At 35.6% G+C, this 27,377-nt stretch overlaps 1 long non-coding RNA gene across 1 annotated transcript; it reads right to left on the reverse strand.

Annotated features, from left to right (window-relative positions):
• Positions 1-2,139: 2,139 nt before the first annotated feature.
• On the reverse strand, positions 2,140-25,929 carry LOC126828778 (uncharacterized). The gene is made up of 4 exons (XR_007683235.2): positions 25,239-25,929; positions 5,859-5,939; positions 2,831-2,937; positions 2,140-2,279 (listed from the first exon to the last, which is right to left on the reverse strand). It is a non-coding gene; the product is annotated as an uncharacterized LOC126828778 (long non-coding RNA).
• Positions 25,930-27,377: the final 1,448 nt, after the last annotated feature.

A 27,377-nucleotide genomic window follows, 5' to 3' on the forward strand; every position in this document is an offset into this window, starting at 1 on the left:
CACGCACTATAGCGTAATAAACAACACGATTAATCAATCTTCGCGTTTTTCTATTTGAATCTGTAATCCTTGCTTTCAATAGTTCAATAAGAACATTACCAACAATAGGGTACAGTGAAGTGTTATCTAATTTGATGTATAAGACGTCTATTTCTAAGTTAAGTAATGGATTTGCAGTTTCCTTTAAACGTGTTTCTTTGATTTTAAAGGCTAAGTAAGATCATTGATCTGGATTTTCCCAAGTACGTGTGCGGTGATGACGTTGTTTTAAGTGCTCCTACATTTCGTTATCAATGCAAGGTTACCCTTCATACTTGTACAAAGATAAAAGGATTTTCCTACTTTGTTCTACTTTATTTTGCACAAGGAATCTTGTTTACCTGATTATAAAATCCAGTACTAGGTTATCACAATGTAGGCCTACCATTTAATATAGAAACTTTTCCCCAGGAACTAAATGATGTTAGTGGCATCTTAAAACTAATGGTCAATGGTGAAAATCGTGAAGGTGTAATTATTAGTGACCTCCCAGTGGATTTATAAGCCCACAGATCACCAATTATTTTCCCATTAACTTTAATGTTAATTTTCGTCTCTTAGACCGGCTCTAACTTTTCCCCAAATTTTCGTTGGGTAGAACGCTTTTTACCACAGATGGAGCAACATGTGACAACCTCTTGCTCACAAGCACGTATGAGGTTCACCATAGACAACTTGAGATACACAAACTGGAAATAGAAACCAAAAAACATGCAACTGTCCGCCCCACATTTCAACCCAACCAACCTCTTAACTCTCGTATCCTTCCGAATTAAAATCAAGAATATTCGCCAAAACCAGGAAGAAAATGTATATTCAAACCCTTTTCTTCGATTCTACACCAAACAATTAACAAAGAGCAAAAAGGGGAAAGGGAAAGAAAGACTAAAAATAACTTTGGCGGCATAGGAATAATTGGTGAGCTGAGTCTATACCTGTTGATTACCTGACAGTCCAACCTTTACAACTGTCTTCGGGTAATACCACAGTATACCTTTCGCCTACATACATGATTAAGGCTACCGAATAGTGATAACGATATTAGTCACTGGAGAAAAAAAATTAACGCCGGTAGTAGTCAAAACAATCCAGACAACTGACTTTGTCTAGTTTTCTTTTTTAACCTTTGAATATCCTATTACTGGTACAATACAGACTCTTAATAGGGTCCCTAAACAGGAGTTAATGTATACAGAACATTTAAATAACGACCAGTCTTCATGAGCATTCGGGAATACGACCCTAATCATATACCACAATGTAATCATATGAATACATAAACAATACTAACATGTAAATTATATACAGCTTACCACAACCCTTCTCCCCATCTTGTATTAAAGTTACAATTTCATATTTTTAAATTATATTTTAAAAATGTATAAAAATAAAGCCCTAAAATAGATGGTATCTATAAACAGTCCTACCTTGTTAAAGAATAATCCTATTAATCCTATAATTCACTATTGCCAGTTGAGAAATTGGCAAAAATATCATTTTCCACTTCAAATTCAAACGTTTGAAGATAGCTAGTCAATGGTGGGCAATATGAAAACAAGGGGAGTAATTGTGTTATTATTTCCGGTGTGAAGATTTGTAAGTGTGAGAAAAATAACCTATGACCGTATAATAGTGAGTTGACAACCTATTGAGCAAAAGACATAAAAATAATTATGTTTTGACTTTCTTAGAAAATATGAAATTGTAACTTTAAATGTAAGCCATTTTCGTTTTCATTAACTTAACGAGCGAGATATATGATCCCAAAATGATTATTATTTGAAGGTGCCGGGCATATAAACTCAATATAGGACAAACAGCCCTGTGGACAAAACCCCCTTCAAAACCCCCATTCTGTATAAGAACGAAAGACTATAACAGACATTTCTATTTGATTGGTTTTATCCACTTAAAAAAATGTAAGCAAGCATGGGGGTTTGCCCGGTCATGTATCTTTTAAAAAAAGGTTTGTCGTAAGGGGTTTTATCCTATTAAATATATATCTATAATACGTCTGTAAATCTTTAAGTCTGTCCATCCAGTGTTTATTTATGTCCACAGACTAGAACTGGAACATGCGAATGATGTATGATATAATCACTGACACTGCCTAATAATGTTCTCCTGACTGTACCAAGACCACGTGTTCCTGTCACAATGCAATCCACTTTCTCTGTTTCACTGGCTTTAACAATAGCATGGCCTGGGTCACCAGATAACCTCAACATACGACATTTTACCTGAAAAGTATATAAATAAAACCAGTTACAGATAGATTCAATATAAGCTAGATACCAAAATCTGTCCACAACCTCACTTGCATTTCACGTGATGTGTACACCCGACTTAGGGCTGGGAAACGGTATAGTGTAAATAGCGTACAGATGCTAAAATCGCTCCAAGTGTATAGTTTTTAAAAAGCTGAATAGGCAACAAAAGCACCTGAAACCGCGCTGATTTATAATAATGGGGGAAACGAAATCGTGCGCATTAAGCTGTTTGATAAGCATATGACATGTTGTGGACTTGAAATTGGGTAAATCACAACAAACTACAAATCACAATGATCTGGAAATAATAAACATGCCACATCTCGTATACACGACACGAGTTAAAACAAAATCCAACAATTCACCATTTAATACGCAGTATCCGACCTGACCTCAATCGATTCAGCGGAATACTCGGTATAGTCCAAGCGAAAACAATGGAGAACGCTATCCATAGTTTAGAAACATGTCACTTAACAGTTTCAAAACAAACGATATTAATTTTAAAAAAATAATCTTACACCAACTACGTTGACTTTTTCTTTAATCTTGCTGATGATTTTATCTACTTCCGCTTCCTCTTCTTTCATTAAGGCCGCAATCAAGGCAGGGTCGCTAGATATAATAGCTGTAATATAGATCACAGGTAGCTATAATTTAAATTATATAACAGATAAAGATATGAACAGTAAAATACATCAAAGCAATGGAATCGGTATAGTAAAGGGGCATTATGCGAGAGCTAATTTTGCTTATTTCCCAATCTGATTAAAACACAGATCCTATTTCGTTTCGTTTTGTTTTTTATAGTTCAAAATTTCGTTTTACTTGTCTTTACTACACTATGATCTGGAAGAGTTATTATATAACCCGTGTCACACTATATCTTACAGATAACAGAAGATCAGCATAATTGATAAGACCTTTATTGAGAACATGAAATAGACATAAACCGGGAGGAGGTCTATTCCAAGTCTGACTTGCTGTCAGTAAACGGCTGCTTATATAGCGTCTAACAATTAGGGGAGATGGACAGGAGTGATAATCATATATGGTATTGTTTATTATCAAATTATGGTGTTTGTAATTACACTGTATATTTCTTTGGAAGTCATTGTCAAGTCAAGGCACTGACCACTAATACATTTTCTTTGAAGTTTTTGTCTAGTGTTATACACGGATCACGTGTAGCTTGTAAAGAAATATTGAATAAACTAGATGTTTAAAGATACATTATGGGAGATTAGATAACGAGTTGGCAGTTATCACTATAATAGTTAAAAACTACATAATGTAAAGGCAACTTGCTGAAAATTTCAGTCAAATTGATCCACTATGAACCGAGAACTAAGCGGATGAAAGTTCCGCTTAGCCTCGATCATCATTACTGAAGTCGATAAGACAAAACTAATAGTCTTGATTATCCATTTAATCGTTAATCACGAAGGAAAGTTTTGCAGCAAATCGGACTGTAATCCAACAAATATCGCAGGCAAGCCTTGACATCGAGAGCTGATTATGGTCTGGATAAGTTAATTAATGTCTAATTAATAGTTTTTATAACATTTCAGGCCTAAAGAAAGACCTACAACAGGCCGATTTTGCTCTTGCATAATGTATGTTTAATAAGATCGTGCCTTAACAGAAGTTATAGAGAGTTTAAACGTCAACTTCAGGTATAGATTACTTTGTCACCCCGTAAGGGATTAGCCAATGAAACGGTTTGTTGCGGCGAGTTCTTGGCTTGCGGTGCACGGAACTGTGGGTATTCACCTAGAAACATCAACGCTTATTAGTTAATCAAATGTTTGACGCCATAGCGTCAAAAACCGCTCATTTTACCTCTGACCCGACTCCCACTACAACCGATCATATCTTCATGTAGTTGAGGCCATCGAAAGTATACAAAAACGAAAAAAAGCATATTTCTATTCCTTTTTATGGTTTTAAATTTTATATAAATGAATACGTTAAACAATTATTCACAAGACAAGTCGATAACCAACTATCTAGATCAACTGATGGTTTAGCTATTGAGTGGATTAGACCATGACAGCCACGTCTGCGTTATAGACAATAATAAATTTACCGATAATGCATGCCGCCACTCACGTTGATGAAATGATTGACAATCAAGAAGTCGCCCATTATCGTGGAAATGGTAATTGACAATCGAGAATATGAACTATGAGTTTCCACCTGCCAACGGTCCGCAATTCCTGGAAATCGTCGGAATTCAAAACTTCACTCAGAATAAAATAATTTGACTTAAACTATTAATGGTGTGCTTATTATGGCCGTAATATTTGTTTGATGAGTATATGGTACTAATCCTTATGGGGGGTGGGGGGTAACTTGAACGTAATGTCATCGACTCCACTCAATAAAACCGTGTAGTCATGATGATAAGCTGACGTACGATTTCAACACACATCATCTAATCAATGTCCTCGATCTTTTAAAATATAGGTTATATATCTAAAGTTATACAGATAAAATGTAGTGATACAGATAGCGTCCAATCAAGTATATGCAAATAACGAAAGGCTTAGATTATGTGAAATAGACAGAAGATTTCTAAAACTCGCATATTTACCGTTTCATAACGAATCAATCCAATTACTCACCACTCTGTTAAACCTGGGAAGAAAACGCTCAAGACAAGCTGCTGGGCAAGCTATTAATGTAATATGTAATATACCTTTACACTCCGTTTCATCACTTGCACTCAATTAAAATCAGAGTTATTGTGTTCCAAAGCATTCATACTGCTAATTGGTATTGCAGATGTAATGAAACCATCTACCAAAGTCTCGACCTATCCAATGGCGTATCGTTTGCTAAAAACGCTCATCATCAATCTCGGTCCAGACATGCAGCCAATCTACACCCATCAGAAGTAGGGTTATTGGGTTCCAGGAGGTGTGATGGACACACAGACGAACAGCTGTGTAGCCTGAGAAGAATATGCCCATTATCGACCTCAACAAAGACATTCAACTAATGCATATTTACATCCACAATAATCTTTGAACATCCTATATACCAAGCTTGAACAATCTACCTCCGTTACTGTGTTCCAAAAGGTGTGACGTGCAATACAGGCGAACCAAACTATTTCAAAAATAGATAATGAACCAGTACAGCATTTGTTTCGGAAAAGTAAATTTAAGTCAGCTAGACCCCGCACTCAGCCCCACCCAAACACCACCGGTTATTCTACTTTTTCGGATTACAATACAAAGGGACCGGGGAAGGGGGTAGCGTTCTATAAATTCCATACGCCAAAAGATCCTTTATGTCCTTCACCAATTTATAATATAAACAATAAACGAATAGACACATTTTGCGAACAGATTGAAATAGGGCTTCAATTAATCTTAAATATTTCTTTCAAAATATGTTGGGCACAAGTTCACTGGCCATGCCGCGTATGTAACCTTCTTAAAAAGAAACGTCTAAATGCAATATTTATACGAAAGTACGAGATTTAACAAGTGATTTACAGTCTAGTATATGAGCTATAATTATATAGGAAAGTTTACTTACGTGATTTAACAAGTGATTTATAATCTGGTACATGGGCTATAATTATATGATTATCTGGTTTATGTATATTATCCATATACCCTGAAAAAATTAAATGATACAATAGATTATCCATATATTCAGTAATATAAACATACATTATCCATATACACTGAGATATAAATAATACATTATGCGTGTACCCTGTAATATAAACAATACATTATCCATATACACAATATATAGTCCATATACATTATCCATATACCGTGTACTGTAGTATAAACAATACACTATCCATACACTGTAGTATAAACAATACACTATCCAATCAATATACCCTGTAATATAAACAATACATTACCCATACACAGTGTAATATAAACAATATATAATCCATATACACTGAGATATAAACAATGCCTTGTCAAAATATACTAAATATTTTCTAATGGCGACCACCATTAACAAACACATTACAGGAGAAACGTAATGACTGACCGTGCGCCAACGAGCTAACAATATTGTATTAGGTGGTGCTTGTTTTTTCCCGATCAAATTGGAATTCAGAATCACGATGCTACACCACACGGATGAAATCAATGTATATCAGAAATCGGAGATTGTTCTTTGTACTGCAGGGTATCTAGGATACAGTTGAAGCATACGTTCGGGTTCGTACTTCCCCTTTAAAGTTCATTGTTATAGGTAGTTTACTCAATCACGTCTTGATCTCATTATATGGCTTTAGGACGCCGTTAACATAACAATCAAAATCAGTCACAGAAAATCCCACGAAACCTTTCATAATCAAAAGAAGGATCCGCAATAGGCAAATTTAGCCCTTATATAATGTGTCTTTAATTTCATGACGCATTAAATTTATTATCTTTTATCTGTTATGGTAACGCCCTTTTAATTCTAATCGGTAGTACACTTGATCAATTTATTTGAATTCCTGGTTAATTTCACAAATTCTGCCGGGTGCTTGTTCTACTTCAACGAAGCAATTACCCTAAGCTCTCGTTAGTATCCTTTATCCCACTGCTGAAATAATATTTACTTTGGCTCTATACCATATTTAAAATACCGGCCTAAATCCCACGTAATAGCCATATAAATTGATTTAAAGGGCATACAGCTCTATTCTTTAGAAACGTAAAATAGACAAACATGGGTTTAAGTTAAGCACATATTTGTAATATTAATGTATTTAAAGATGGGCTCCCAGAAAAGTATTTATCGGGTGGTTATTTCCAATAAAAGTATGTTAATTTTGGTATATATGGAAAGTAGAGATATCCAATCTTACTAGAAAAATACTGGATTCCCCGAAAAACACTCATGGAGCGTATACAGGACAAAAATGTAAGGGTTCCCCTAATCAACAGCCCGACGATTAGGAATTTCTGCACGCGAACATTGAAGGCTTGATGTACAAGTTGATAAACTTTATGATGTTAGACACTTTCTGAGATAAAAATGACGGGAAAAGACGATATTTGTAATAAATAGTAAGCGATTAAAGACAACGTCGTCTTATGTATGCAATGAATTCTCCTCTGACTTCCAAGTGAGGTAAGTCACGTGACGTAAACATGACCTGGTTTGATCGAATTTTTACAGCAGGACATTCCTTCGCAATTACAATGTTTGAGAAGGATTTGAAGCAAAGTTATGACAAATTAATTAGTTTGAATCCATATATACCATTAAATCACACAGTTTGTACGCGGGAACCCATCTTTAAAGTGATATATGAACATTTATTGTAATTTCTACTCAATTATGGTCGGTCGGTGAAGATTCCAAATTGAACTACAGTCGTTTACGCCTGGCTAGTCCATTCTACACAAATTTTATTATTATTTTGTTGTTAATGAATCAGCCATTAATATTACTTTTGCATTGTCTTGATTACAAATGGGGGCCGAAACCATAGAATACACGATTCGTGTACTGATTATAAAATGTTGATTGTGTCTTAAATATTTTCACAGCAAGATAACAACATCAATATTGATTGAAATGGACGAATATTGAATTCTAATTCGTGTTTTTAATTTCGAATATTATGGAAAATATTAGAGGTTTAGCCCCTTTAAGTAGTACTGGAAAACGGGTTATTAATAAAACATTCGATTAAGCCACCAGTATGTAAACAATAACTAAACACAGAACCCCAATACTAAGCCATTTACAAAAACTATCATATTATCCACTAGAATAATATATCTTAACTATGCCATTATTTTGCTAACAAGATGGTTCTAAAAGAGTAAATTAGACAATAAGCCGTTTAATCGTGATGTGATTATATCAATTCACTCAGACAATACATATATTTATACTAGATACGTTCAGAGTATATCATTGGAATTTTCTATAATAGAAACCAATAAACGCGAGTCGAGTAATGATTATTTTAACCGTATTATTGTTTTGAATACAATGTATATTTAACCATAGCAACCGATTTCCCAAAAAGTTCAATTATGCTATAGCTATTTAAAACGTAGGTCAACATCGTAATTTATTTGACAAAACATATAATTACGCTTTCGTACATACATTATGGGAGATTAGATAAAGAGCTGGCAGTTCTCACTATAATAGTTAGAAACTAGATAATGTAAAGGGAATGTGCTGAAAATTTCAGTCAAATTGATCCACTCTGAACCGAGAATTTAGCGATCGAATTTTCGGCATAGCCTCGATCACCATTACTAAAGTCATAGTCTCGATTATTCATTTCATAATTAAATCATGAATGAAAGTTGAGCAGTAAATCGGATCCTAATCCACTAAATTTCACAGGCTAGCGATGACATCGAGAGTTGATTATGGTCTGGATAAATTAATTAACGTCTAATTAATAATTTATATAACATTTCAGGCCTAAAGAAAGACCTGAAATGGGCAGAGTTAGCTCTTGCATAATGTATTTTTAATTACACATCATTTAACATCAATAACAAATCTCGTTTATTTTTTGTAAAGTAATTATACACCTATGCTACTTTGATGAAACTCCTCACAATTGTCCCTTTTTTTTGTCTTTACGACAAGTCAACACGAGCCTTATTGCGTAATACGTGAAATCCGGATCAACCAGACCCCTAAAAGTGCATACAATAAAGGAGGTGAATGCTAACTGTGGGCCGGTTGGCGAGGTTCGGGAATTTCCGACGTCCACAATGGCCACTTTATATGAGTATTTTGGAGAATACTAACCCTAACCTTTTTAAGAGGGCTAAAAGGTAAATTGGATCCAACTTCAGTCTTCTAAAAAGGGTTAGGGAATAAGGTTATTCCCCAAAATACTCATTTATATAACGCGGCCATTGTGGACGTCCGGAAATTCCCGAACCTTCCCAAATGCGTCTGCAATTAGCATCTTCCATTACTACAGTAGGTTTAAATTGCAGATTCATCAAATCATATTCTGCCTATGGGGTTTCGAAAGGTTGTTTGCTTCATTGTGGACACCAGAAATTCCCCACCCCCCTTCTTTACTACGTACAGTAGGTTTAAATTGCAGATTCATCAAGTTAAACCCTCCATGTTGGGTTTCGAAAGGTCAATTGCTTCATTTCAGTTAATTACAGCTGATGTTATCATGTACAATTGATTATAAATTAATTCAACAACGGATATAGTGACTTTTTATTGAGCTTAGTATCCGCTAATCTGTCGTTCGGTGCGAAATTTTATCTGCATCAAGTCATTCACAACGACAAATTCGCTGTACTCGACTCAATAACTATCAGAACATTAAAACGGTTTCAAATTCGGTACACCTGTGACTCAGGGGCTTGGTAACCGAAGTTTTTGCATGAAGAACAAAATCCCGTCCGGGGCAAGCAAAACAATATTTATATGTGTGGTTTTTTTTTTCTTTTTGTTGCTTCTTTTTTTTTGGGGGGGGGGGGGGAGGGGGGGTCCCTCCCAGTGCCGCCGGATAATATTGGGCTGTGTGGAACATGCTAGAGTCGATTTGAGCATATCTGACCCACGGTATATGTTTGACACTGGTTGAGCATTATGATTATAATTATAATGTTGAAAACCGCATTGAAACCGCGTGATTTTCTGCCATTTGCGAGGGGGCACGAAAACTCAAGGGTGGCGCAAAAACTCAAAACCATGACGCAAAGCTCGTCATTGGGCACCTCTCACTTAGCCCTTGCTGTGGTTGTGCGGGGTAAACCCGACCTCTACCTCATTGACGTGCATGTAAAAGAAACTATTATATTAAGAGTCGAACTTTGAATAACAGTGCAGGGAATCCCCTGCCCCACACTAAAATTGGGTCAACAACATTAGTCTCAATGGAACCGAAACGTCAACCCCATTTCATCCAATTCCTGTATCTGCAAAGACTTTTCCAGAAGTTCACATTTTACTCTAAACACCAAATATTACACTAATTGTAAATAAATAAGCAATTAATTCCGCAAATATCAGAGTTCCAACCAGGGAAACTATCCAATCTATACGCAATTAACAATCAGAGATATTATAAAACGTAGACTATTTCATTAATTATACACAAACACAAACCACAGGATAAACATATTTCCAATTAAACAGCTATTTAATGTCTAGGTATGTGAAAGGAGTAGACGCTCTGATTATATAAATTGTATTTATCATTCTTCAAATAGAATTATACTTTTTTATTCCATTTGTTAAATTCATGATGATGGAACTCATGATGGCCCGGTGACATTCGCCAAACCTCTGCAGACCCCGATACCCTACATCAGCTAATCTCGGCTCAATGACGAATGCCGCCACTGGAACTACTTTAAACCAGAACTCTAAACATGTTACCGTAATGTCTCTGGTGACAAACGCAGCTACATTACATTTGTTAGATTCATAATGATGGAACTCATGATGGCCCGGATGACATTCGTCAAACCTCTGCAGACCCCGATACCCTACATCAACTAATCTCGGCTCTATGACGAATGCCGCCACTGGAACTACTTTAAACCAGAACTCTAAAAATGTTACCGTAAAGTCTCTGCTGACAAACGCAGCTACATTACGTCAGAACGCGCGAAATATATTACGCTCAATTAACTAGTACATAACAGAATATTGCAGATAAACTAATTGTGTGATAAACGAGGCTATCTAAAATAGCTACAATGTAAGCATTGGGTAATCGCCGCGCACGTGAAATCTTTTTATCATCTCTTGGACCACACATTAGATCAAAGAGAAGGTCTGTCATGTTACGTATTGTGTTTGAACAAATTGGATAGAAATACGACATGTGCTTTTTTGATAAATAAATAATTTATGGATTTTCTTCACAAAAATGGATAAATATTATCGAATAAAGAATTGGTACCCGTTTATAGAATTTATATCGGAGATTTGAGTCAAAGAATCTTCGTTCCAATAGCAATTTTCAGCAAAATTTACTTACGTGAGTATCGATGTTTGTTCCCGAAGCATCCAAGGGTAAAATTTTGAAATCAGTACTAGCAACGTCTAAGATTTTTTAAAAGAGGTCACCCAAGTTAGGTCATGAAAATTCCCTATATTTCACTCAGGAGAGATTTGATTGGGTTATTCCAGCCCGGTTTCCTATTTTCATGGATGCTGGTTCAAAAAATCCGAGGTGCAGCTTGTTAAAGATCTCTAGACTGTTGGAAATTCTAAAATGTCTCTCATAGTACATGCCCGTCTTTATTATAACACGATTACTATAAATATTACTAGAAACAGAATTCAGTAAATCATTAAAGCGTATCGCTTTCAGTACATTGGAAAATAACCTAGAATTTGTGCTTTCATTATAACCATTTTCTAGATTAGTTTCAAGACAATAACAAAAAGTACTGAACGTTTCGTCAATACAATACGTTTAATTAGTGGTTTGTTATCCTATCAATTAGCCCTACTGGAGCCAAACCTTGACAATAGAGAATGTTGTTTTTTTGTGTTTTTTTTATATAAAAAGAAATCCAGATGAAATGAAATGGGGTTTAACACCCTACTTTTCTGCATAGACTGGGCTAATGAAAACGGTTCTTTTACGTGCACGTCAATGTGTATGCGGGACCTCGGTTTTCGTCCAATCCGAACGACTATGTACGTTGTCCCTTGCCAGATACCCCGGCCTGCACCACTGACAATCAAATTGACACTTGTTCACATCAAATAGATCGTTATCCTTTTAAATATGTCAGATATTCCAGGTTGCCATAGAGACCAAAATTATATCAAAACACATCAAATAACAGCTCTGTCATCGTTGCAATTATTTATCTAAATATATATATATATATTTTTCATTGTGAGTTAAAATATATTAATAACCTTGACTGACCTATAAATATACTAATTCTATAAGAATTTAAACGAGGGCATTTGGCATGTGAATTATTTAATCAGTGACCTTGATTGACTTTCAAATGATGTCATTCAATATTTACTCGCTTTGCCAGATTGTTTCCAAATAACAGTTTGGCCCGAACTCTTACTGGACTAATCGGCGATAGAGACCCTGTCCTGAGATGATGTCACGTACACTTGGCTGTCATTTTAGTTGAAGTCACAGATTGAAATTTGCACATTTTTTAGGACTTAATCCATGCTTAGATTTATTATTTAAAATCTAACTAAAACAACATCAAAATATCAGCAACTTGGATTACATCGGATTAAGAAGGGGTTCATCAAAAAAAAAAAAAAAAAAAAAAATCAACGAAAATCATAGGTAGCACTGGCTTGAATAAAAAAATAATATAAATTCCCAATATGTTATATGTTAAGTGATTTGGGAGAGGGTTTAAAATTTCAGGGATAAATTAATTCAGTAAGTAACAGATTGCCCTCTGGGTTGATTACTATGGTAACCAGACTTTGTTTAATGGCACCATTACGGTTCCTTGGATAATCAAGGGCGTATTATAAATTATATTGGTGAACTATAAAACTAATAACATCTATTTATATATACAATTATATTTACCAGACAATCACATCTTGGCAATTAGCCGTCAAAACCCACCTTTGAACTACACCGGAAGTAAAGATATAATTTTTTGATATCTATATTGATATGAACGGTAAACAGCGATTGATTGATCAATAACAGAAAAAGTTATGTATCATCTTGGCCTCGATGTTCATGGATAGAAATAGCCTTAAATCGTTATAATAACCACTTCTGAGACGACAAAGACGGTAGTATAAAATTAATAGAAAAATACGCGAACATTAATTAGGATTAACCGCTTTTAATGTTTGTTTTTGTTTTATATGTTTTTGTTTTAATTTTAAACACTGCTTTTTGGCAAGATTGTTTTATATTGTGAATAGTCTGAAAGTCTACATTTGCCATTTCAGTTTGGAATGGTATGCTTTAAATCAGACTTAGTCTCCCGCTGTATCAGTAAAAACGAAACATAAATCAAAGAGTGTTTGCTCCATTGCTGATCAAATTGATAATGTGATCAACCCACTTAAACATTTCTATTTTGATCTAAATAAAAGAGGTTCAGTTTCTTTGACAACTGGTTAAAAACACGCTGTTCCCACGCGGATAACTGACATGTTCACAACAAAGGAATTGGCATAAACCTTGGTTCCATATCATCCCACATAACAGTATAACACATGACGATGTACAACTCTAATCCTCGAGTTACCAATTAACCTTGAGATGTAGATTAAGTACGATTGATAATAATTGGTGTTTAGGGAGTGAGGGGATAACGGTAAACAGATGTACCATATTGAATGAACGAATTTGTAATCTGCCCTTACACCGATCGTAAATCGCGAGAGAAAAGATTCTACTATACCAAATCCTACACTGAATAATGTAATTACTTGCATGGTTACATTTCCGGTGGCCCGAAAAACAATTCCAGATCGTTAAATTGTACAAATTAATATTGTGCTTTGAAGCAGTATCAGTTTTATTCATAGAAATTCCATTTGTACCTCGAACTGTAACAAGAATGCCTAACCTAGTGTCTATAGTTATAAGCTCGTTTTAGGGGGTGGGGGTGGGGGTGGTGGTGGTGGATGGCCGAATGGTTAGCACGTGCACGCTGTATCATAAGGTCTGTCATTGAGTCAACTGGCGTGGTTTCGATTCCCCGGTTGCACGTGACAAGGAGTAGGGTCGCCTGTCCAACCTCGTGGGTTTTCTCCGGGTAATCCCGTTTCCTCCCACTGCTAAAGCCCCCTACGCGCAAGCGAATTATTGAAATAAAATTGAACCATGTGTTAGTTCCGAAATGACCTAGTTTGTGTCGAGTGGACGTTACCCCCCCCCCCTCTCTCTCTCTCTCTCTCTTTCTCTCTCTCTCGTTTTATTATTTATAAGGTAGAATCAACTAGTAGGCTGACTTAATCGATTGGAAAACAATAGAACAAGTACGATCGAGCTATGGACCATGCACTGACTAAGTTGTTGGATATAATTCAAAAATCGAATTCACCAAATGCAGAATTGTTCAAAGAAGAAGCATGCCAATTTTCATGCCGATCGGACTTGAATTTACGGAGCCTTTTAGGCTTTTTCGAAGAGCGTCACCCAAGAAGAAGACGAAGAACAAGATGAGTAGCTGTTAGCGATCAGTTCCTGGTCCAAAAAAATATTTATCAATTAAAGATACATCCACACGAATGTATTAATTAATAGAGTAGCTATTTCCAATAACAGTATGGCAATTGTGGTGTTTATGGAAAGTAGATATACTCAATCTTCCTAGAAAAATACTGAATTCCAACAGCGGAAAAAATGAGCTACATTCCCACAAACGTATCATATGGTGATTATTTCTAATAAGTCTATAGCATATTTTTCTGTTTATGGAAGATAGAGGCAATCAATCTTCCTAGATTAATATTGGATTCACACAGGACAAAAATGAAAGGATGTCAATAATTGACAGCCTGTCTCTTCGAGTCACGTAAGGAGCGCATCTTATGAGGCTAACATTGAGAGACTTAAACGTCTAGTATACTCTGGGATTAAACGACTGACAAAGGATTTCTCAGATGACAATCCCAGAATTTACTTAGGTTTCGAAATCTCTTAAAAATGGACAGCAACTAACGAAGAGGGATTATTATTCCCCAATCAGAAATGAATTGAAACGGGGTTTAACGTCCTACTGTTCTGCTCCTAACCTGGGATAATGAAGACAAGTCACGTGACAAACAAGGCATCTTAAAATAGAATAATGCGACACGGTGTAATATTCTTTGGATTGAAATATTTAAAAGAAGGATATGAAGCAAATTTTTGATAGATAAATTAGTTTGAATATTTTTAGTCCAAATATATCAACAAATCACACAGTTTGTACGCTGGAAAGCCATCTTTAAACAAAACGCTGGAAAGCCATCTTTAAACAAATAATAATGTGTAGTATTCAGCACTAATATTGGCGTGGACAGGGGACAAAGCAAATTCTTGGAAAGTTCTAATGCTTGTGTTAATTCAACAACAGCCCGAGATGTGTATTTTACCGCTAACTAGAATTAAAAAAATGAGATGACAAAGTAATATTTGCCACATGTTAAATTTATTAGATACCAGTTTTACTACGTGCTGAATGTCAACTTGCATCAAGTTATCATAAAGGTCATTATACTTGAGAAGATATAGTTACAACTAACAGATTGACACAACACTTTAACTACAAGATAACATACTCAATAATTCTCTTATAAATCATTTCATTAATTACGCACAACTAAACACACATGCCATTTATTTTTAACCATCTCTACATAATTACAAGTGTTTTCCTAACATGTATTTCTGGTTAATTTCGCACTTACAGGAATAACTGACGAAGCGGATCTCTGAAATATTTAGCCAATAAAATAGTGAGAGTTTGACGTCAAAGAGAGGAAGATCTTCGAAAATAATCACGGATCTAAATAAAAAATCACAATTTATTTGGATTAAGAAAACCGGTAGTTCTAGTATCTGCATGAAGATTAATGTTCCGTCGATAGATACTGCTAACTATTCCAGATTTTAATTGATAGATATATATTGTAGATAATGCTTAGTAGCAGATACCAAAGCCCCCCCTCACCCGACCTCTTCGTCCCTTCCCTCCCCGCGGTATGCTGTATACCGTTGTCCATTGGCGAGATACTAACTATTTTAGTATGTCTAGTTTTTCTGACAGGATGAAATAAAGTCGCTATTCGTAAAAACTGATAATATCTCCATATCTCCAGACAGAAATGGAAGAAGCATAGTCTGAAACGCTGCTTGCCGGTTAAAATGCTACTCCACAGTTGATTACGGTGACAAGTCAAGTTGACTCTGGTGAAACCGAACTGTCAACAAGATGAGGAGAAGACGAAGAGAACGAGAGAGGCGATTGGAACCCGTATGATGCTACCACCACGGGGTAAAAATTACTGTAGGTTAGTCGCAAAATGGCCCAAATGTTTCATGCAAGTTTATTGTCCATTTTATTATGCATACAAAATAAAAATTGTAATCGCTAGCCATGAGGCGTAATGCGATCTTAAAGATGCCTTCCCGCGTACAAATATTGTGATTTTATGGTATATTTAGATAAGAAACTTATTCAAACTTATTTGCATATCAACAGTTTGCTGGAGAGGAGGTAACATAAGCCTATCCTGTTCCCCAATCCATTTTCAAATGAAATATAATATTGTTCAATAAAAAACAAACGTTTGCTTTAAATCCCTCTCAAAACATTTTAATCCGAAGCAAACTACTGCATAATGCGAGAATCCATTTCTATCAGCCCTGTTTATTATCTGTCTTGATTGAGGAAATATCCATTTTGGGATTGTATTTATCGTTAGTCGCTGTCCCTTTACAATAAATAGCCCAAGTATATCCCGGATTATCTAATATCAACTTATTTTTCTACCGTTTAATCGCGGGGCCTAAACTGTTCGTTAATACTCTCGATGTTCTCTCAACCGTTAGCCATTAAATTAGATCAATACATAAGAAGCCTTCTATTACGTCACTCGAGGAGACAGGCTGTCTTTTAGGTATACCCTCATATGTTTGTCTCGCGTGCGCCCCATGTGTGATTTTCTGTTTAAATTGGGTGGTGTCTCTACTTTATACATGCCATGTATACCAAAATTAGCATACATTCGTGAGGATGTATCTTTAAGCAGAAGCTAACACATGTCTATGGAATCCATACGACAAAATTCGCAAAGTTCAGCACAAACACCAATGTCATTAGTCAGACTTCGTTTACTGGACAGACAACAGATTCGACAAATCTAACGGACCATAGAATCCATACTTGTTTTGGAGATGTCAAAATGTAAACGAAGCGAGAACTCCGCCATAAAAGAAAAATCCAATATTCGATAGGGCAAGGTTCAACATATAAACCAATGTCTTTTCTAGGTCTTTATTTATTAGAATTAAACGAAAGTAAATGAAACATACACAAATATTAAATGACACACCTGGCTCTTAAAAAGATTTACTACAAGCTATGTGGCCAAAGAAATCTTGGTTGATTTTAATATCAAAATCACAAACCTTCACGTGAATCTTGAAGTTATTTACAATCTTCAAACAAGCTTTGTTGATCATTAACTTTATATGAACTGATCAAAGCAGTCGTACCAAAGTTCGGATGTCAGTTACTGGGGAATAGAACTTGTACTTCTTTATAATTGATAATACAGACTTATAGCTGTGTGGTATCGGGTTGTCTAAAAGAGTAAGCCTACCTGGTTATTACATATAGCTAATTGTTGCGACAATAATTTGAACCTTGAATTTAGATTCATCAGCTAAGTATTTTAAGATCATTGAACCAGGCTATCCATAAGATACCAAAGTACAACAAAAATCGGCAACCGCATGATCTCCTTCAATGAGAAGTGGTAAAACTCGTTATACGAGTTAGCATACCATGCCCCGCTCACGCACGACACATATCACTACTTGTAGGTAACACGGGCAGTGTTTACTACCCTAGTTTTAGAAGTCTAGATTGAAGGAAATGTCTGGATCAAAGATCACCAAAAGATACATCAATCAGGATGTATGCAACAAAATAACCACCACATCAATATATTATATAATAATTTATTATCTATCAATTATCTATAATAAACTGATTAACTATGATAAAAGAACAGTGGGGACGGTAAACCCTATTTCATTTCATTAAGCATTATGAATTACTAGAAGAATGCCCGGCTTCGCTCGGGGGTCATAACCCCGAAACCGGAAGTGGTAGACTAACGCCACCTGACCTATGTTACTCCCCGGTCCGAGCTACCCCTATACCCCAAATTTCAGACTCGGGGCAGACCTAGTGTAGCCGCCACCCCCGAACAGACAGACAGACAAACGACAGTCAAAAATATTAGTATAGATAGATAGATAGATAGATAGATGTGGAAGGTTATTGATACTTGTGTGTCATTAACGTGTGTTAATCATTTACTTACATTTCTATACTATTATGTAAGCGTTTTTAAATTCAATTCTTTATGTTTATCGGATAAGCCGATACAAAAAATCCCCACTGAATAGTGTACAGATGTCATTAATAACCACGATATTTAAAGCCGGAATTTAATTACAATTAATGGATTCTCGGCATCAATCTAATATTTCTAATATTTCCTTCAATTTCTGTGCAATTATTCTAAAAACATCTGACGTCCTATTCGTCTGAACAAGTTTTGATCGTGAATAATTCATTTGCTGTTTCCTACATTTAGACAAAACATTCTCTGGATTTTTTGTCTCCTAGTCTGGGTCGTTTCTGTTTCTTAGGTATTTATATCATTTGTTAGATAAAGCCGATAACATAATCGCCGTAGAAACGCCTGATAAAAGGTTGATTTAGTGATTGAAATCTGGGAATTTTCATCGATTTCATGAGAAAATTGGCCATTTTTGCTAGATTTTATTTTAGATTAATCATCGCCATCAATAGCTTATCGACAAGTGGAAATAAACAATAAATTAAAAGCTGAAAATAACTTTAGACTTTAACTACCGGACGCAAGACAAACTTTCTTCAAACAAATTCGTCTTTTTGAGTTATATTTAAAGGAGCAAAATCGCGAATATCTGGGACCTAGAAATTGACACAAATGGGTAGCAACGCATATAATAATGTAATATGAATGTATATAAACTGATTAACATTCAATCTTTTTTTTTATTTTACTCTAATTGCAAATCAGTAATGTTCGGCGAAATACGCCAGAAGTCTGTTTCTAGCGTCTGGTTATTCCAGTCTACACCGATAGTATTTATGAGGCATGTTCTCCAGATAAGAATATGAGGTCACCGTTTGACATGACTTGTGGAATATGTCTAGCCTTGTTCATCGAGTCACTTGTTACAAATGGCACTGAAACGCATTATGGTACACGATTCGTGTACCAATGGTAAAATGTTTATTTTGTCTTAAATATGGAGATCCGAAGCCAATCTTTTCCCGGTAAGATCACAACATCAATGTTGATTTAAATTGACAAATAATTCGTGTTTTCAATGTCAAAGACTTTGGATGATATTGAGTTAGAGACATAGCTACTTTAAATTTCTAGTGTCGTGATTGGTAGACCTATTTACTCCGCAAACCATGTTACCCACACCTACGTGAATGGCGTTATATTTAGTTGTACAAAAAGTGAAGTAGATATTTTTTTATAAAATAATTACATATTTTGTTGTGTACATCATACAAGAGATTATATCCGCAATCAGGAAATTGTAAATAGCCAATAAAACAGTAGTTGACTGTTAGAACATCTGTTTTAACCCCACGGTTGGTTTACCTGGTGATAATCAATATTTTATATCTCACCTTAATAGAATATCTCACCTGTTATATAGTATATATATAGTATTTCATCTGTTATTTATATTATATAATGCACACCTTGTTCAATCATCATCTAGATATCACCTGTTACATAGTTTGTATATAATGCACACCTTTCTTTCTATATATTAATTAACCTACATACCTAACATCATGAATGTTAACACTGCAAGAACTACAACAATTATATTCATGTCTATTAGCTGTGATAACTGACACATTTCAGAGAGAGAGAGAGAGAGAGTATCGTCAACTCAAATCTGAACCCAAATTGCCAATAATATATTATAGTAACGTTCACCTGGTTGCATAAAACAATTTGCGGGAACGATTCAATTCCAGAAAGCCTCATCAGAGATCAGAAAGTACAAATTACTACTATTATAACATCAGGAATGGTTGTGCCCTGTGGCGAGAAATCTTATATCAAATTACAAGTTGCAAATTAGTTTATACTTTTATTCACAATGATGTCATACTGGAGGTTGTTTAGTGAAAATCTATAAATACACGAGTCATCAATTACACGTAATGAAAGGCCTATCAAATAAACTAGCTTCTAGGCTTACTGTAAATTTCTGATTAAAAACCATTACACGTCTAGCTAAATTCTTTACTTGGCTTTCTTAGTTGGTAATGTATTGCACCAAACTACAAATTCACTTGTAGAATATGTAATCGGAAAAGAATGAAGTGTATTTTGCTAATTAACACAGTGCTTTGGTAATTTAGAGACTATCATGCAGTTTTTTTTAACCTATTGGTTATGTATGTAACGGAAGACTTGACAACACGTTACATATATTTATTTCTGAAACAGTATTGTGAAATATGATTTTGGGTGTTGTGGACATCAAGCGACCCAGCACAAGATCAAATTCACATAAAATATCCCGCCCGAATATATACTTTTTCACCAAACAGACGCCAATATCATTCTTATTCAATCTCATAAATTGCTTTCGCGTAAATGAACCCTTGGCAGTTGGAATAAGAACAACAGTAGGGCAGTAGACGTAAACACCGGTGTCCAGGGAAAATTCCAACCACAGCGCACTGCATAGAGTATATAATTAAACCGGGTTGTGCAGAAAAATATCGAAAGTTAAACCCCAACTGACTGTTTGAAGTTTAACGTCTATTTCCGTGGTAGTAATATCGCAGGCAAGCCTGTCTGATTGATTGATTATCGTCGTTTACCGTTGAATCCTTGGTTAAAATAATATTTTATTCAATAAACTAAATCGGATTGAACAATAGGCAAGAGCCTATTTAAGTCCTCTACCAACGTCGATGATTAACCCCAGCTTCCGCGGTAGACGAAACGCTATTTAAGCTCATTTCATGTCGTTTTAATTCGATCTCAGATACGTATACATTCGGTGGTCCTCGAAAACCCGGTTCTGTTAATTTCTGTATATGATAAAACAAATCAATACGCACAAGTGTAAACCGGTGTGTAAAACGTGATAATTCATCCCGGATAAGTTACTTTTATTTATAGGATTATGTAAAAAAAATCAATTTAGGTTATGATTTTTAACAGATTGACGTTATTTTTACTTATGTTATAATAATAACCTACAATCATTGCTAAACTAAACATTTATAGTCGTATTTTACGATGGTATGGTTGTAAACGGCTAAAAGTATTTTCAATGCGTGTTAAATAAATCAAAACTAGAACGTGAGCTTGAGGTTATGTTGGCTATCACATTGTTGAAAGACGACTTACGCACCAATAGTATGGAACAGTTTGATTCGGCGCAGCTTTCGGTAAACAGGGATTTCAGGTAATTTGAGAATACATCCATATACAGAAACCATGCTCTGTCGTAGTATCGACAACCAGATACTACGAATTCAAACGAATCATCCATTGCAATTAAGGTAACATTGGTAACGAACCTCTTTTAATTAATTTGCATGGCTTGCGGCGAAGGGTTCTTTAGATTTCAGAGGAAACCGGATGGCCAGCAGATTACCCTTGCGGTTGAACAGGCGGCTATACTCCTTGTCACGTACAAATGGGCTCGAAACCACGCCACTTGACAAAAGACAGATCATATAATCTAAATCACTCGAGTTAGACCACTTGACCACTCATCCTCTACTAATTATAGCCGTATATGTAGATGGAATATAACCGCATGTGGGTGTGTGTGTCTGGATTCGGTAGGGATGGAGTGAGGGTGGTAGATAACAGGCCTCATGTTAGACTACACGCCCAAACCCACGACCCTCAATGGAATTGGACCTTTAAAATCAGTGTAGTGTACATTGTTATATCATGAAGCATGAAGCTTACATGTACTATATTAATATATAAAAGTAACACATGAAAATCAATTAATAAAACTAGGATGTTCAGAGATTTATAGTCTGTTTCACGCTATGTTATCATCAATTGTTATAATATATCAAGCTGATTTCGACAGTAATCTACTTATAGAATTATAATTTATAGTCTAATTGCAGCTATATATAATATTATCATCAATTATTTGATATTAAATAGAGGTAAATTAGATATTTAATAATTACAACAAGGGTATAATATAAAACCCCACTATACACGGGGCATAATTCTGTGAAATATAATTATTCTTTACTGTATTTCAATAGAGCTATGTTACGTGCAAGTCATGTTCAATTACCAAACACCACTGAAATAATCTATATTTTTAAAGGTGATGTATAATTAGTAAATATAGTTCAGCATTGTAGACAGTTCTCGCAAAGGCAGAGATGTGAAAAAATATAGATTGTCGCATCAGCTTTGCGTGTCGGTATAGAACAAATGAAATGAAATGGGTTTTAATGTCCTACTGTTCTACTCTGACTGGGCTAATGAAGACGGGCATACGGCATACAGTGTGCTATGGGGGGAAATTGTACCTGGACAGCGGCGCCACGACCTACTCTTATATCGAATTCCAACCAGAAAGGGTTCTTTTACGTATACACGGGACCTCGGATTTTCGTGTTCATTTTGCCATGTTTCGGTTCTTCAATTTCGAAGCAATCATCCAGAGGAAAAGTTGCCACAATCATTTATTTTGTCAAATTTCTATCGTCATCGAAGAGGAAGATGACAAATGATTGTTTGCCTTCAGTATCTGATAGCTTTTGGCCATGTAATTTTTAATGAATGTGTATTCGAAAATAACTTCGAATGTAAGTTCAATTATCATTAGATTTTGTTTTTAGTTGTTTAACGTCCCCTCGTTTCCTGAAAGCTTAGAAATCTATCATTGTACTGCTAGCTATAGTAAACAATATCGTCAGAAACTGCGATGTCATCAATGGTTTTAAATTAGTTTTGTTATATTTGACACGTACGCGATTCACCTTAAGTCGACATATACGTGATTCGCCTTAAGTCAAAAAGACTAAGATGTTGGCGCCTCGAACGGAAACAAAAATCGAAATATATAGCTTTGAATAATCTTGCAGCGAAATTGAAAATATTTATCCTTTAAAAAAGAGCTATAGTTTTTAAATATCACAGAGATGTTCAATAAGATTACAGGATCTTAAGATAATATTTCCTTTTGGAGCCGTAGAGATGACATCAATCCTAAAGCCTCTTACACACTATGAATATATATCAATAATGTTATGTTCATCTAATAAAACTATGTATTATACTTTAATGTAAAGCTGTCGTGAATGACATTTGTACGACGACACTATGCCCAGCTTTCACCGAACACTGTAAATTAAAGTAAGATAAATAATACAAAACAAAGCCAAAATGGCGTTCGGAGATGGTCTTAAGATTTGCTTTACGGGTAAAGGTCGAATATATCTACGTGAAGGGGTGGCGGGTGGCCTTGGAAAGTACTGGGGGGGGGGGGGTACAAACTGTGACTCGTGGAAAAACAGGACCATCTAGCTACTGCTTGCCTGCATAGGTTTTTAAAATGCAGGCGCTGTGTCTTTATATGGAAGTAAGAATTGCCCTGAATAGTACCATTTGGCGAATACTCTCCTTTAACCAAGTGGTTGGAAGCGACGAATTTTCTTTCTTGCGCTCACTTTCCCGCCCTATGCTGATCTAGCCCCACAAACATTTCTGGCAAGTTTCCCGGTAAACAGTGTGGACTGTTATGGCTAATATAACATTTAAATTTTGTATTTCTTCCAAAACATAACACAAAGTGCTAGATAATGATTTGCAATATTCCTTAATCCTGATTTAACCCATTTTATTCACTAAATCATTTCTGGGGCGGTTCATTTAATCTTTTATATATGAGACACGTGATCAGCAAAATAATAAATAACTGCTCACAACTTAAGAAAAATAATTCGAATACTGAAAAAGCAAATAATTTATTTTTTTAAAAAAAAAAAAAAAAAAAAAAAATTCCGTTGCCTTTTTCACAACATCTAGTTAAGGATCCCCCGAAATTCTTGGTTTTTGGAAGTTTAATGACAAGAGATACGCCACATCTATTGCAAATTGTAGTGGAATGCCCGTACGTATGACTAACTACCCATAACTGACGCGGTGTCGAGTTGGCTGTACATCTGTCTGGTCTAAAACATGCATGCGGTGATCATTCAATAATAAATCACAGATATCATGTTAATAACAGACAGACGATATCACCCCGATATCAACTGTGAAATATATTACTGAGTGATAAAATATTGGTATTAACACCACTAGTACGGTATTTGTAGGTTGGATACAGATTACAAAAACGAAATACAACCAACATTCCCCCCTGCCCCTCCTCTCTTTCAATTATAATCAGATCAAATGAAATGAAATGGGGTTTAACGTCCTACTGTTCTGCTACTATGCTGGGAAATGAGGGAAATTTTGCCCGGGCAGCGGCACTATCGCCTACTCTTATATCGAATTCCAACTGCCAAGGGATCTTTTACGTGCATTCCAATGTATACACGGGACCTCGGTTTTTCATCTCATCCGAATGACTAGACATCACTGACAAGGGGGAACCACGCCGGAAAATCTGGATGAACTTTCTCGGCCAATGCAGGGATCGAACACCCGACCTCCAGGCTAGCGAGCCAGCGTCTTACCCACTTAGCCACATGATCCCCATATAATCAGATCAAAATTTTTTATTGACTTATTGTGTACATTAATCATACCCGGACCGCACTGGTCTCTGGGCAATAGACCAGCAGCTTGAGTCCCAAGAGCAAATAAATGTTACCGTTACGTATATGTCCCATCTCCCCCAACTGTTACCGTTACCTATATGGACCCCCAAGTGAATGATAACATTATCATGTCCCCTCCCCAATAGAAAAATAAATAAAACCGGGTGTTCCAGATAGAGTAACCATTACCTGGCTCGTGCACTATTTGTACGGAAAACGGGTGATCGTTTCTTTCACTTCAGAAGCAAAAACTATATTGTTCGCTAGAACAACCGAACTACTGTATAAAAGCCATGGATTTAATATAGTCCTAGATTAGTTTTACAATAACGCTCGTAAAGGAATTACTAGCTGTTAGACCATTATAACAGAGGAATAGAGTATGTATACTTACAATCAAAGGCATAGAGAGATGGATCACTTCCGTCCATAGCTATTAGAACTTTCGTTGATTTTACTGCAGCCATTTTAACACGTGTATCCTCGTTGAACACTGTTTGGGAATTTGATACTTTATTTAGAAGAAATTGTTTAACCTATATTCCACGAGTCTAAATGACGTCTTAAATTGCAGATGAAACCAGTTTCCCAACACTCTATATACGTGATATCAATATTGATAAACTTCCCGATCGACCTTCTGAACCTTCAAATCAGTGCTTCACAAATGAATATTCAATTAACAGAAAAAGGTTTGATATGCATATAGTTGCCTCAATATTCTGAAATCCAATTCTCTCTCCCTGCACTTGAAACACGAAAGATGAAACAATAATAATTTTTTCACAGTCCGTTCTGGTATTGCCGATCAATTAACTTTTATCTTATCAACGGGTGTTCGTTCACCTCTTAATCTTCCTATCAGTTTGTTAGACTTTCTATCACCCTAGACCGCCTCTGTGTCAGCTGTTTAACGAAATCAAGTCAATATACTGTCTGTACCGTTATACGATCTGTCTATATAAGGTTATCACGTGATCTGTTATCTACACGGCAGTGATCAAACGGTCTGCCGTGTAAACGTTAGTTGTGCCTTCTGTTAGATTAGAATGCTGCAGAATGTTGATTTTCTTTTTTGCTAATTACAGGCTTTGACTAATCATACCAATCTTAGTGTGCCCAATGCAGCTAAAATTTTCCCAACAGAAAGTTGAACTCGACACGGCGAATGTGCACGCTTTAGTGGCTTGTCTCGAAGTGATTTCTGACTGATCACGCAATGCAATGACACTCAGCATAAGAGTCTATAAATAGCCATCGCACGTGAAATTCTCTACACATCTATCAACTAATACAGCCGTGAAAAATCTATTGTTGACGATTCTGAGTAGAGGTAATATTTAGCTTTTTGGTTATTACAGCAGCTTTAGAAATTACATTCGTTTTATTTTATAAATTGCTTTATCATTAACTATACAGTTAGGAGCGGCATCTTAATTTGGTTTAGTACAAATAATATCTCTGAAACACTCGCGTTAGGCAAGAACATGATACTAGCGGTAGTTTCATTTTACTTTTACAGGGTTCTTAAAACAATTGTTGTGTTATGTTTCGTCAAAAAGTAGGCTTGATTATCCCGGCCTGTCAATCAGACGGAGAATGGTCGGTAGACTGGTTAAGCGAGACTAATTTCAAAACAAGGGCACTTAACCTATTTTTTACTCAAAAGCATCCGGATCTTATGGCCGAAACTCGTAACCACTTTTCAGTCTAATATTTATGGATGGTTAAATGGTCATAGCTTATTAAGTACAAGATGACCGTTTATTTAGTGACTATAAATGTGCCAAACTGATTTAAGGCTTGGTATATATATATAAATCTTGTGGTGTAATTGTCGAGATATTTGGAGATATTTATTTATGGTGGGGCACCCTACCAATCTATCAAAAATAATTTCCAAACATATTATAATATTGTTCTTTGTTTTCGTACCATTTCATAAAAAATTTAGCAGTCAAGATTCTAACTTTTTTTCCATAGCACACAAATAGATTCTTAACAACTACCTCATGAAACCCAGTAACTGTTTATATCTTTTCACTACACTGTATATTTTATTTTCAAACATTTTTATTTTAAGTTACAGGTTTTTGCCAATTAATCCGTACGAAGGGAAACATATGTTAACTGTTCATCAACACCGTATGTTCTCTAGGGCATTTTAAAGAGCTACCTATAAATAAACAGAATTCTATCAAGGTTAATAAAAAAAAATACATGTTAAGGCTTTCAATAAGCAGCGAGGGTTGTGGTGGCGGAAGGTGGTGAGTTGGAGAAGATTGTAGAGGACTGATTTAAATAGTTCAATCGAGAAGTATCTTAAAAACTTTCGATCAATTTAAAGTTTGTCCGTCTGAAGATCTGTAAAAAGGGAACCATTGAAGGGTCCGGCGAAAACAGGGTACAAAGGTAAATATGGCTTCCGTTCATCATCATAACAACCAGAGAACGAGTCGATCATTCCGGATAATGTTTGTGTTGTCGTGCAGAATTATATATAGCTGAATTAGTTATACTAGTACATTATGTC

The sequence above is a fragment of the Patella vulgata genome, chromosome 7, assembly GCF_932274485.2.
Source record: "Patella vulgata chromosome 7, xgPatVulg1.2, whole genome shotgun sequence".
Lineage (NCBI taxonomy): Eukaryota > Metazoa > Mollusca > Gastropoda > Patellidae > Patella > Patella vulgata.